This window comes from Microtus oregoni, unplaced genomic scaffold, assembly GCF_018167655.1.
Source record: "Microtus oregoni isolate MIOR12 unplaced genomic scaffold, Mior012 000000F_ref0000247, whole genome shotgun sequence".
NCBI lineage: Eukaryota > Metazoa > Chordata > Mammalia > Rodentia > Cricetidae > Microtus > Microtus oregoni.
Window position 1 is genome coordinate 24,923,431 of NW_024543059.1, and position 13,547 is coordinate 24,936,977.

The following is a 13,547-nucleotide window of genomic DNA, read 5'->3' on the forward strand; positions in this document are numbered from 1 at the left end:
GGATGAATGTCTATAACTTTCTCTGTAATGAAAGATTGAAGATAGAACAGGACTACAAGCATAAAAATTAATGCATACAACCTACCGCTCCTCTGGAATGAGTGCTTTTGAAACAAAGGCAGTGGGAAATAAAAGTATATTCCCTCTTGACTATCTTCAGTGCAGTAAAAAATCACTTTATGTGTGATGAGCGGCTGCTCTGCCTTATAAGCCATTCTGTACATGGTGTGTGTCTCATATTAAATTTGATGATGTATATGAAAGTATTTTACAAATAGAAAATCGTTATGCAGATTTTAACTATTATGAAAATCATGACTAGCAAAGACCTTTAAATCAGGCTTCCACTGGGCCAGTGTGGAAAGTCTGTCAGCTTTTCCTCAATTCCACCCTGGGATACAGGAGAGGATATCAAAACTGGGATACTACGCTAAAAGCTATCATTTTTATTGTTAAAGCTATTGCCATTTGCTCCTAGTGAAAGAGACTCAGAATGAACAACAAGATCCCATTCTTAACTATTAGAGATGAGAAAAATAAAAAACTGAAAGGAATCAATGTTGACAATTCTATGCTGAAGCCCGCAGTAGGAATGTTAGCATTTTAAAGGCCCTGCTGTGTGATACAATGATGTTGCTTTTGTGAACCAGCCCTGCAAAAGTGAAGGTACCAAGAACAACAGCCACTTATGTAGGTAGACAGTTAAGGACGTAGAAAGTTGGGCATCAATAAAGATTGATTAGCCTTGCAGCATTATTTGTAGTATAGAGGGATGAAGAAAATCTAAATAACCACTAATAAATAAATAGCCAACCTTGCATAAGGCAATCTCCATATAGCTATATTATAGTACATCCTTGGTATATAGTATAATTGTCTGAGGTTTATCCGTTTTCAAGTATTGAAGGTAATTACAATAGGCTACCATTATAAAAATAGCTGATGTAACATAAAATAACAAATTATCATGTCCATGAACCATTTTTTAACAGCTCTGTCCTTTTAGTATGTATTCCAAGAAAAGAAAGAAAAAGAAAAGACTCTTCCAGATTGGAATGGCATGGAAAACCAGACCAGTACACATTTGTGGGTGGAGAACATGGTAAATTTGAAGTTAGGAAAAACAGTTATCTTAGAGGAGTACTTGCCGAGGAGACAATAAATGATAAGGGTGAGTCAGTAGAAGAAGAGAGAGCACGAGCAAGGAACTCAGGACCACGAGGGCTGCACCCACACACTGAGACAATGGGGATGTTCTATCGGGAACTCATCAAGGCCAGCTCGCCTGGGTCTGAAAAAGCATGGGATAAAACCGGACTCACTGAACATAGCGGACAATGAGGACTATTGAGAACTCAAGAACAATGGCAATGAGTTTTTGGTCCTACTGCACGTACTGGTTTTGCGGGAGCCTAGGCTGTTTGGATGTTCACCTTACTAGACCTGGAAGGAGGTGGGAGGTATTTCAGTGCTGAGTTAGACAAGCTGGGGACCGTTGGGAGTCATGGTATGAGTGGAGGAAGGAGAAGTATAAATTCTATTTTGTTCATGTCCTTTCAGAACCTTAGAAACCGTGTCAAGTAGGGGATTGAATGTCCCATCCTGGTTGGGGCGGGAGCAGCATATGCTCACTGACTGAAAATCATAGCACAGAAAGGAACAGATCAGGGAAACTGTAGAGACGGGGAGAGAATATTTCTGAGACTGCTCCATGGAGTTAGGGCAGAAGGTGCAGACAGCAAGGGGACCAGAATGCCTAGGAGGCTCAGCAAAGACAGGAAGGGAAAAGCAAACACAGTTCAAATGACCTGCGAAAGTAAAGGAGGAGAAAGCCAATGGGTCCGGCAGATTGAAGCCATTTGTATCTTTGAAAATAAGTTTTGTTTGTTTGTTTGTTCAGTTCTCATCAGAGAAATTTCTTACCTATTTTAATCAATTATTTTATTTTTGAGATTAATATAATTATATCATTTCTCCCTTTCCTACCTCCAAACTCTCCCACATACCCTTCCTTTCTGTCTTACAAGTTCATGAACCTATTTTTAATTAATTATTGCTACAAATATATGTACATATATATGTATAAACATGTAGGTATATACATATATATTTGTAAATAAATGAGTAAATTCTTCTCAGTCTATACAATGTTACTTGCATGCAAGGTTTTACAATTGATCATTTGATGGTTGATAATCAAATGGTGTGCTCTTCCCTAAAGAAGACTATTTCTCCCATGGTTAACATTCCTTAGTTGTCTGTAGTTCTTGGTATAGGGTCAAGACCTCATGTGCTTTTCTCAGCAATGCATTTCAAGTTCTAAATGGCCATGAGGACCAACCTAGAAGAATATACCCTCTAAAACCATCCGCCATAGTTGAAGGAGAAAGAAAAATATTCTATGGTATAAACAGCTTAACACAGAGATATATTCACCAAAACAAACCTAATATAAGAAGCAATATTTGGGGGGGCATGTAAAGAGAATAATGAACATACACAAGAAAGGGGGGAAAGAAATGTGAAGCCATAATTACTAAACACAAACTACAGTAACACAAACATCAAAAAAATCAATGGCACAGTGACTATAATTAACACACATATTTTTATAATAAATTTAAATAGGATAGCCTCAATTCTGCAACCAAATGACACAAGCCGACTGGATGAATCAGGAAACAAAATCCATCCATCTGTTATCTTCCAGAAGTACATTTTAGTTTTAAAGATAGCCACTACTTTAGAGTAAAAAGATGGACAGAAGCATTCCAATCAAATAGGAGCAGGAGGCAAGCGAGCACAGCTATCCTATTATCTGAGGGTTTGTTTGTTTGTTTGTTTTTAGTGAAAATTAAGTGAGGCAAAAGAGCAAGAACCTTGCTTGTGTGCAGCCATGGTGCAGAGCCCTTGAGCTGAGAATGGGTACAGGAAAATGAGCCCCTACTAGAAGGGTGTCTCAGGCAAGGCAAGTTTTGCATGCACTGGTTTTCTGGGTCATAGCTACTGTACCAGGTCTTCGTATGTGTACGCATATGACAGAGAAAGGGATGTAAAGGGAAAACGGAGTTCTTGAGAAGGGAAGAGGAAGTGGAAAGCCAACTGCAAGTTGTTTGATCTGGTTCCGAACCAAAGGAAGAAAGAAAGCAGGGAAGAAGACCGTTCCGGTGTGAGTCTAGATGTGATGCATGATATACAAACAGGGCCCAGGGAGAGGGAGCAGATAGGATGGAATGTGGGAAGAGAAATGCAAGGATAGGGATCAAATCTCACAGTGCATAACAGCTCGCCAGGGAACTCAGCAGTGGAATTACCAGCAAGTTCTGACTGCTCATTGGAAATAAATCTAAAATCTCAAGTCAACTCTCAAGTTATTCTGCTTTCCCTGGCAGCTTTCTCCTGTGGGTGCTGATGACAACATGAGAGACACAGGGGGTGGGGGGTCACACAGTATCTGTGTTCCAGTATCTGGCCCACCCCAACATCCACCCCATCTGTGAGGGTGAAGGTCCTGCGGACTCAGGGATACGGGATCTCCAATACGGAGGGCAGCAACGGGATAGCTAGGAAGAGTCTCAGTGAGGGCCCAGTGTCCATGGATGGTGTAGCAGAGATCAGTGGCCTTGAACCAAACCATGATTCTTTGCCATGAACACCTACATGTAAAGATGAGTGTTTAAAGGGGTTCATGTGCCTCACTGTGCCACACTGCAACTTCCATAACACTATTTTTCCCTTTCTCCCCCCTCCCTTTATACCTTACATTTTATTTTGTTTTATTGGGCAGGGTTGAAGGGGCAGGGGGGCCAATACAAGGAGATAGGAGATGGGTGGGATGGGAATGCATGATGTGAAATACACAAAGAATAAATAAAAGAGAAAGTTTTTAAAAAAAGTTGTAATATCTCCTAAAACATTTTCTAAAGAGAAACATCCACATTTGGTTTGCTGTCTGAATTGTTTCTTCCACAGCTCTGTGAGCCTTGTTGTGCTATCCTAGCTACTCATTTTTAAAAAGCAGTAACATCTATTGGCAAATACCTCTTATTTGCGCTTTCTTGGTATATTGCATCATTACATTTTCATTCTACCAATGAATTTTCTGATTGCATAAAGAGGTGAGGAGATGCTACCATTAGGAATCTGGTGGTTCTGTTAACAACTGTTAACAAATCAACCTAGAAAGTGATAACTTGTCACTCTTGAGAAGAGTGGGTCATTAATCCAGAATCTCTTGTCACTCGGTGACTTCTCTTTTCAGAACAAAACATATATTGTTTACAGATATGAAACATATGAGAATTTCCAACTTCTTAGGTGCTCAGCAACTTTAGTATAAAATCTCTTTCTGAGAGAGAGAAAGAGAGAGAGAGAGAGAGAGAGCAAGAGAAAGAGAAAATGAAAATAATCCTTAAATAATTTTTAAAAAGAAATAAAAATGTGACATATTATTGTTAATATTTTCTAAATATTCTCCTGAAATTTTATCTTTTAATTGTTACTCTTTTAAAAATTTAAACCTTATTATAAAAAGATGCAAATAAAAATATCACACATCATAATTAACCAGACCCCAAACCTCTACTGCTCAATGAGCCTCAATAGTATTACAATGGCCATTCAGGAATGGAAGGAATGTGAATTCTACATGATCACTATCAAATGTATTTTCATGTACTTATCTATCACCAAAAGTGAGAACTCCAGGTAGAATTAGAATTAGAAAAATAATTGACTAATATTTTCTTCTGTTCTTGTGTCCATCACCTTCATCTTTTCATTTTCAGGATATTCTTTGTAACATTATTAGTGTTGATCATGTTCCTTGTGTGGGCTATGTACGGGTGGTGGATACCATGTGCACATTAGCCACTTAAGACACAGATGCCCAGTGTTCTAAGACACAGTCAGCTAAATTATAATTGCATTCGTTTTCTATTCCTGGAATAAATTCAATGCTTATGTGTCAGTATGTCATGCATACCTTCTCCATGCATTTACTTTTGGAAAATGAGGAAAGAATGGCAGGCTGTTCACTTGACTTGAATGATTAATTCACTTTTTTTTTTTTTTTTTTTTTTGGTTTTTCGAGACAAGGTTTCTCTGTGGTTTTGGCGCCTGTCCTGGAACTAGCTCTTGTAGACCAGGCTGGTCTCGAACTCACAGAGATCCACCTGCCTCTGCCTCCCAAGTGCTGGGATTAAAGGCGTGCGCCACTACCGCCCAGCTCGATTAATTCACTTTTTGTTACTTGACCTAATGTGATGATGCTATGAATTTGCTTGTTATTACAGCTTTGGAAGCATCCATTATCTTTTGAGGTACTATGTCATTTTTGCTTTTAAATTAATTACCTTTATATTTTCTTGGTCTGATAGACATTTCTTCCTGTACACTAAATTTCTAAACAGATTGATTTTAAATTAATTTCTCTTTGCCCAATTAGGGGCAGGGCTTAAAATATGATTTAATTTTTCCCCCTCCCTAATAGATGACTAAAAAAGAGAGAGCTTACTGGCAAAGGAAAAGAAAAGGTGCTTGAGTAGCTTTTTGAGTAGCATTTTTGGCTCTATAAACCCAGATAATCACAGCTAAACCTCTCAAGTACATTGGATGGGGGGATTGTATTTCCCACTAAGACTTTCTCTGTTTCTCCTTCCTACATTGTAGCTCTCTTTAACAGCCAACACAAGCACTGGAAACTTGAGGGATGGATCATTAGTTTTGTTACCTAAGTAGCAGCTCTGTTTTGTAGAGAACTGTCCACTTTGATAGACATAATGTACTGGCCGACTGAAACTACTCTCACTAACGTTACCCTACTAGCCTTTCTTGGATAAGCTCAGAGGCTCTCAAGAGAATCAGTATCTCCAGATTCTGAATCTTTCAAAGTACCCTGACATATGACAGGAAATAATCACAATGACACTAGGAAAATAGTCTTCCAAAACATAAGGTTAGTAGGTGCTTAATCTTGTCTCTTATTCTAATATTCATGGAACTTGTCATAGAACTTGCTCTTCCTTGTTGAGGAAGAGAGATTTAATCATCTGCCTGGCACCATACATTTCTCACATTCTCATATTTCTCATATTCTCAGGAATAACTCAAATTTTTGTGATAGATATCCTTTTCTTAACCTTTCTTTGGTTACTTTTTCAGAAGTTTTCTGTTCATCTTTTGCTGATCACCAGGTAGTGAATGACAGCATGGCACAGCTATTAATGTACAGGGTTCATCTATGTCAAGACTCACAGAGAGAAATGGATCCAACATCAACAACAATAACTCTTCCTCGGGAGACTGTAGGGCATGAAGAAAGAACATCAGTCTGGAGATGGTTCGAAAGGACATGTCCAATTTCCCTAAAGTGCTTTAGGACACTCCTGGAGTCAGTATCTAACAGAAGAAGTCATTCTTGTCCTTATTCCCACTTAATTTGTATGTTCAGCTTACAACTCACAAAGCCAGATTCAGATTTGTGCTTTCCCAAAATGTCATGGCGACTGTCTACCAAGAACTGCTAATCTCACCACTGGAAACATTACTGTCGTGTTACAAAGCATGGAGGGATCCAATGATTACAGGTTTCAAATTTTAAACTGCCTCATGGATCCCCAAGCCACTAGGTTTGTATCATGCAGTCGTAGAACAGTGAGAAAAGGTTTGGCCAAATGAATGGTCTGGCTGCTCACCAAGATCATGTCCTCTGGCTGCTTCTTGACCTCTCTTCAAGATTGTCCTCCAACAAAGGTCAGCATCTCTTACAATTGTAACAATCTAACCAAGACAACACACCGAAGTGCCTCCCATGGCAGAGTCCTCATCTTAGCAACTATAATGGAATTGTAATACATTTGCACTATTTAGGGAAAGGTAACACTGGGCATATTTTTCTTGTGTGTGTGTTTTAGGTTTGCTTCCCAGCTGGAACAATTTAGTTGGGAGCCAAGTGGAGGGGAAAATGGGACATACGACTGAGTAATAAATTTGAAACTGAGAAGCAACAGACCTAAGAAGAAATCCTAAGAAGGTGGAATCAAGGGCACAAAGAGCCACACTGGTCCCTTGGAGGAGGCTGCTGTCACTCTCCCCTAGGACCCTCCCCACTCAAGTCGTAGGGAGTCCCAATACTATCCAGATGCCAGCACAACGTATTGCTAAATGAATAAAGATTTTCACTTGATCCAGGCATGACTATGCACACTATAATCCTGTCATTTTGGAAGTGAGAGTAGAAGAATCTCAAGTGGTACATTCAGGGTAAGCCTGGACAAGAGAAAAACAAAAGAAAATTCAAAAAGTAAGTCACTTAGTCATATAACTATAGGAAGTGGCAGTTACCTCCATGGGGATATCTAACAACAAAAAGCAACGGTAAAGAATTTGATCAATGCAGATATATGCACATATAAATTTATAAAGCATGAACTAAAATTAAGAAGTGGCCATGGGCACGTTTAGCTGATGGTATTTCTCCTTAGAATCTGGGGGTGGGGTGCCTTAGTTCATTCCCAGCTTCCTCATGGGGACAGGGCCTCTGACCTGTGAACTCTAAAGCTACCCTTGCAGGGCCAAGTGTGCACAATGGGAAGTAGGCTGCATCACCTTCTTTTAATATGGAGAGGGTTCTTCAGAAACCTTGCTTATGGGCAAGTTAGGATCAGGCCATTCCCTAAGACCTGATCCCAGGCCAGAGGCCAAGCACAGTCCCCATCTCCACCCTAAGCTACCATTCAAGATTTTCCTCTTTAATAACATTCTTAATATTAACTTCATTGTCAATTCTCGTTGAACTTCAAATTACCACATTTTAAGCAAATAAGAATTGAAAACGAGACAACATCTGGAGACTGAGTTTGCTGGCAATTTCAGCATATTCTTCAAGGAGTACTCAGCAACAGACCGTGCAAGCGATCCCGTTCTTTCTATTTCCCATAGGGTGGACCCTTTCAACCAGTTTAAGATGGGAATTAGGTGCTGTAGTTTGAGACAAAGATGCTAAGCTGCGTCTAACTTTCCTTTAAAATATCAACAGTTCAAGAAAAGAAAAGACAAAGCCACGGAGAGCCCATGCCATTGCCAGGAGGACACAGCAGGTCTCTCTCAGTCCTGGTTTCTCCCAGAACATAAGGACTGTCCTGAAGAGCCCTAGCCATGTCTGCATGCAGTTTCCCACCCCTGGGCCTCCCTCCCTCTGGTTCCATGAATGGAAACAAATTGTTTTTAGCTACAATACCCTCTAGGCTCAGTCTTGACCTGTGTGGTACAGTGACTTGGTGCAGCTTGAATTTTTACATACAGCTGCATAAAGCAATTTTCATGTAAATTCCTAGGTAAATCAGCCTGCAGTTGGTCTATTACATAGACACATACACAGAAACCATTATGTTTGACAGATTAGAAGATGCCCTTTTTTTTCCTTCCCAGACGCTGTTCCCTGTGCTGTCCATAGTGTCCAAATCAGAAAATGGGAAAAGTGGAAAAGGTCTCCACACCGCAGGCAGAGGGCCCTCTCATGGTAGCCTGTCCCCTCAGTGCCTGGATGCTCTGACAACTGAAAAGGCTGCAGTAAAGCAGAGAGAAAACTTGCTTAGAAAAATCAACCCTCAAATGAGCAGAGAGAGCCAGGTAATTCTCTATTCCTGCCAGGAAATAACTCAGCCACTTCCCATTACCCCAGTGATGTGTGGAAGGCCAATAACAGCCACCAGGGTCTTCAATGGCCACACCACTCCCACTGGTGCCAGCAAGCTGGCTCAGTTAGCTCACAGCAGGTGAGGGAGCTTCAAGGCTTAGAAGAGCATGTCACTTCTCAGAGGCACCTCTCCCTGGGTGCTGGGGCTGCCAGCGCCCCCTGTGCAGCCAACAACAGGGGCTGGTGGGGGCAGCCCCAGCCATCTGGAAGCCAGCTCTCTGGATCCTCCATCCAAATGTGTTTCTGACCAAAGGCGGTACATTTCTTGAAGAGGCCCTTTTAAGGCAACAGCAAGCACAAAGCACAAAGGGAACGATGTAACCAAAACCTGGCCCAAGATGTTTGTTTATGCAATCTTTAAATAATTCATCTTTATCCCTATTGAGTCCATCACAGCATGTCAAAAAAATAAATGTGTCGCCTTGGCCTATTGTTTGCAGCTCAGGATTGTCAAGCGAGAAGAAAATATTGCAGAGACAGAGGGAGATACACGCAGGAGTGTGACCTTTAACTGCACCACCTATAACCAATCTCATCAAATTAAAGCACTGTATATTTTCCTTAATATTCTCTGATTAGGCTGGGGCTATGAGTGGACACGAACACCCGCCATTGCTATGCAGCGGGATGTCTGCTTAGCACCGGCAAAGCGTTTGGGAATAAGTGAGCAAAATGCTTTAATTTGATAGGGTTAGAATCCTGCAGGCTCCGGGGTGAAAGGTCCCCAACAGCTCGGCTCACACTGAATATGCAGAAATAAAAAAGTAAATTGCTTACATCTGCTGCAGGCAGCAGGGAAAATGATCTGATTGGACAGTCCGAGGGCTCTCCATCTCTTTTGGGTTAGGGAGAGGGTTTCGGAGCATCAGAAGCTTGTAATTGGAGTAATTCTGAATTAATGGACACACACATGTGTGCACGCTCGTGCGCGCGCACACACACACACACACACACACACACACGAAACATTTTGAGGCAGCTGTTTGCAGAAGCCTGCCTGTTTAGGAATGCTTATAGCTTGCAAAAGAAAGAAGCAACTTCAAACATAATCTCTTCCCCCCTCCCCGCCAAAAAATAAATCCTAATCTTAACTATGGGGCTGAATTTGATAACAGGTAGGCCGAGCATTCTTATCTGGCTCACCCTCCCGCCAAGAAGCCTGGGAGCTATCAGACCCCTGTATCTGCTTGTCCACTTTGTCCTTCTCTCTGAAATACATGTGTATTTGGGCTCTCTTTCATGCATAAAAAGATGATTTAAAGGGCTTCACTGGGATTCCTAGAAGTTAACATGGAAAGCTCAGGTTTTGCCTCCTCGCTCTATGATATGGGATTTAATCTTCATTTTTTGATCGATAAGAATCAAAGGCAGGACTCAAGGTCTTTGGGGCATGAGCCGGTTCACTTTCACAGGGGATGTCAGGAAGCGGCCTGCAGTGTCACCTTGATGCACTCCCAAGACCCTGTGAGGAGGGCTGTGTCTGGAATCACATTAGGCCTAGCTGGGTCTGCTCTTCTGGCTGGCACTGTAGGATATACCTATGGCGAAGCTGAGGTTGCATTGGAACTCCATTTGCATGTGACCTTATTAGCTTGCACTAGCTGGCCATCCCAAATAATATCATGCTGCCCAACTGTGGGCCCGCTCCTGTTGGAAGCTGCAAGCCACCCTGGTCTCCCGTGACTGAGAGCAAGGCCCCACAGAGGGAGATTTCTAGAGCAGAGGGAGCCCAGGGAAGGCATCTTGGGAAGCTAAATTTCAGGGGCAGTGCGTGAATACTTGGAGGCCAGCATTGGCTAGACGACACAAAGATCAGTTCGACATTCCCGAAATGCTATTGGGTGCAGGTTTTGTGAGGACAGCTCCAGGCTCCTCTAATATTTTTCTAATAATTGGGGCTTTTATCCAAATTCAGGGATTTTTTTTCCTTCGGTATTCTTATTAATGCCCAAGGCTCTTTGAAATTGCCTGAATAGCCTATTGTACTCTGAGAAGCACCAAGATGATAGATTTTAGAATGCTATACACAAGCTAAAACATATCCTAGATATCTAATTTCATATACACTTCTCTCTATATGTATACGTATGTGATGTGTGTGCATATATATATATACATATATATATATATGGACACACATATGTGCATAATTGCTTAACATAGGAAAAGCTATGACTTTGAAACCAAACTACACACAACAGAAAATCCATAAACACAACAAGAATTTCTTGCTTATGTCACAGCTTCACCAGTATGGTCCAGGTTTGGCTGTAGGGCATCCTGAGCTTGCTTCTCTCCAATGCATCTCTCTAAGCATAAGTCATCTCTTCGGTGAGGCTCTGCCTCTAACAAACGGCTCCACACTGGTCCTTATCACCCTGAAATCTTCATTGTCTGCCTGGACACTGCCACAGTCTATCAGAAGGTATTTGTCAACAATTACATGTCTATTAAGGCACAGTCCATCAGCGTGGGCCCAAACAGCCAGGCCTCTAGGGCTCAGCTATTGATAGGGGACTGTCAATATCCCATTGAACCCTTTTCTCCACAAAACACAGTCACGTAGCCGGAAATCGTTGTCTGAGAGAAACACGGAAGGCGGACTTTTGTCTCTCGTTCACGGATGTCCCACTCTTTAATCTACTATTCAATTTGAATGAATAAAAGACTTTCAAACTTTTTGAATATTTGCTACGTTTAAAACACTGCCCATACTGAGTTTGGGAGGGTAGATATTTAATATAATCAGCGATGGTAGGGAAGTATGAGGAGGTGTGTGGAATCACTCCTGAAAATTGGGAGTCCAGAAGAAAATTAACAAAAGATGCTGGAAATGAGCTCCATAGCAATTGGTACCCAGCCTCTGGTACCAACTCTGAGGTGTTTACCTGGCTCAGGATGAAGGGGGGGTGGCATTAATAATAATTTTTTTCTGTACATTCAACTTCAAACCCGACTACAGATTTTACCATTATTGTTATAAAGGGCTGGTCTTTTTATCAAAGAAGAAATACTGAATGAGAGCCCCTGTGTGACCGTTTTAGAGACCCCCCATCCGCAAAAGAAAAAGAAACAGTGTTAAAGTGGGGGAGGGGAGTCAAAACTAAATCTCCAAAGTAAGGCTGTATCCTTTGAACTGGCAACTCCTACATCACAGAATACACCAGTTGTCCTACAACAAAAGACAGCATTGCACCCTCTCCACAAAGCACAAGATGCCCTACAGTATTAGAAGCAGATGTGATAGCCAGAGCCTCTGGACTACATGAAGTACCCTTTAAGATCTGTTAAAGCAAGGGTCTTAGAGAATTTACAAAAACAAACATTTTTTTTTTCTTTTCGGGAGGGTGTTTTCTTAGAATCCTAATTCCTGGGATTTTCAGCCCCGGCATGTCAATCAGTTGAGAAATATGTGGAAGGTAGGCTCAGCTCCCCAGGTCAAATCCAGACAGTCATGCACCTCAGAGCCTCTCTACATTCCGTGTCCTGTGTTCGTAATCCAAAGCCCAAATGATTCAGATACTGAGAGGGAACCCAGCAAGGTCAGAATCATGCCAGAAGGTCCAGGTGAAGTTTCTAAGAGGTAGTGTAAAAATGGGAAATTAAAATTCAGAGTATTCAAATAAAGTGGGAAAGCTGCCTCGGGTCTCATGGAGAGCGGCAGGTTTGCCCATTCCATTTCTTGGCCTCCGCGTCTGTCGGAGGCACACATTAATTAAATTACCAGCCTCCAGTCTGAAGTGGATCATCTGCAGCCTGGAATCCTGGGGTCCTTTCTTCATGTGATGGTCGCAAACACACTATTTGGTGTCTTTCTGGTCCAGCTGTTGTTCTAGTCCATTACAGCTATCCAGATGCCATTGACCATCGGACTTTGCATAGACCTGCCGTCCATTTCAGATGCTGGCACGAGGAAATTTATAAATGGACTTACAACTATTCTAAGAGCATACATCGTGAAATGCCCGGGTCAGGAACACAGCTCATAAAGGGCCCCTGAATAGTCACTTCCCAGCAGACGGCCATCATGGCAAAGGGGCAGCTGATCTCTGCTTCTGAAAGCTCCATTATGTATATTTACAAAATAAACAATGCATGCAAGTTCATGATTGTCATCCTTAATAACATGCATTACAGCGAGCCCTTAAATAAACAGACAAGCCATACATGTCCACCAGACCCATCACGCCTTTGTCCCTACACCAGATCCAAAGCATTGTCTTTGTTGCTTTAGAAAGATTTAAAAAAAAAAAAAAAAAACCTGAATCTTCATCGAACGGAAAGAATAACAAAAGCAATCATTATTTGAAATAACTCACCAACGCACAGACGCTTCGCTCGGGTTTCCAAGCAGGGAAGTCAGGAAGTTCAGAACTGGGGTGAGAACTTGGACTCATTAGGCTAGGCTTTGCAAGGCACAGTCGCAGAGCAGAAACACAAAATGTTCTCAAGGTTTCCGTAATTAACTGTCTTTGAGAAGGAAAGACAAACAAATAAATAAATAATCTGATATTGCAGAGTTCAAACCGATCAGGTTGCACGGTATAAAATGCCTCTTCATGGCACTGCCTTCAGACTTTATTTTGTGAGCACAAAAGAAAAAAAAAATTCTATACTGACAAATTCTTCCATACCATCGTGTGAGAATTTTAGCTCAATAATCAAGAAGCCTGTGTGCAACTGGACCAGCATCTCACTTTGCTGGAGGCAAATTTCCATTTTTTTTAATCATTTGTTTTTAAATATTTTATCTAAATTGCTTATTTTAATGTATTTTATATGTTATTGTAGCCTCTTTTGACTGAGTAATATCTAATCAAAAGTAGAAAGTAAGTAAGCGTATGAACTT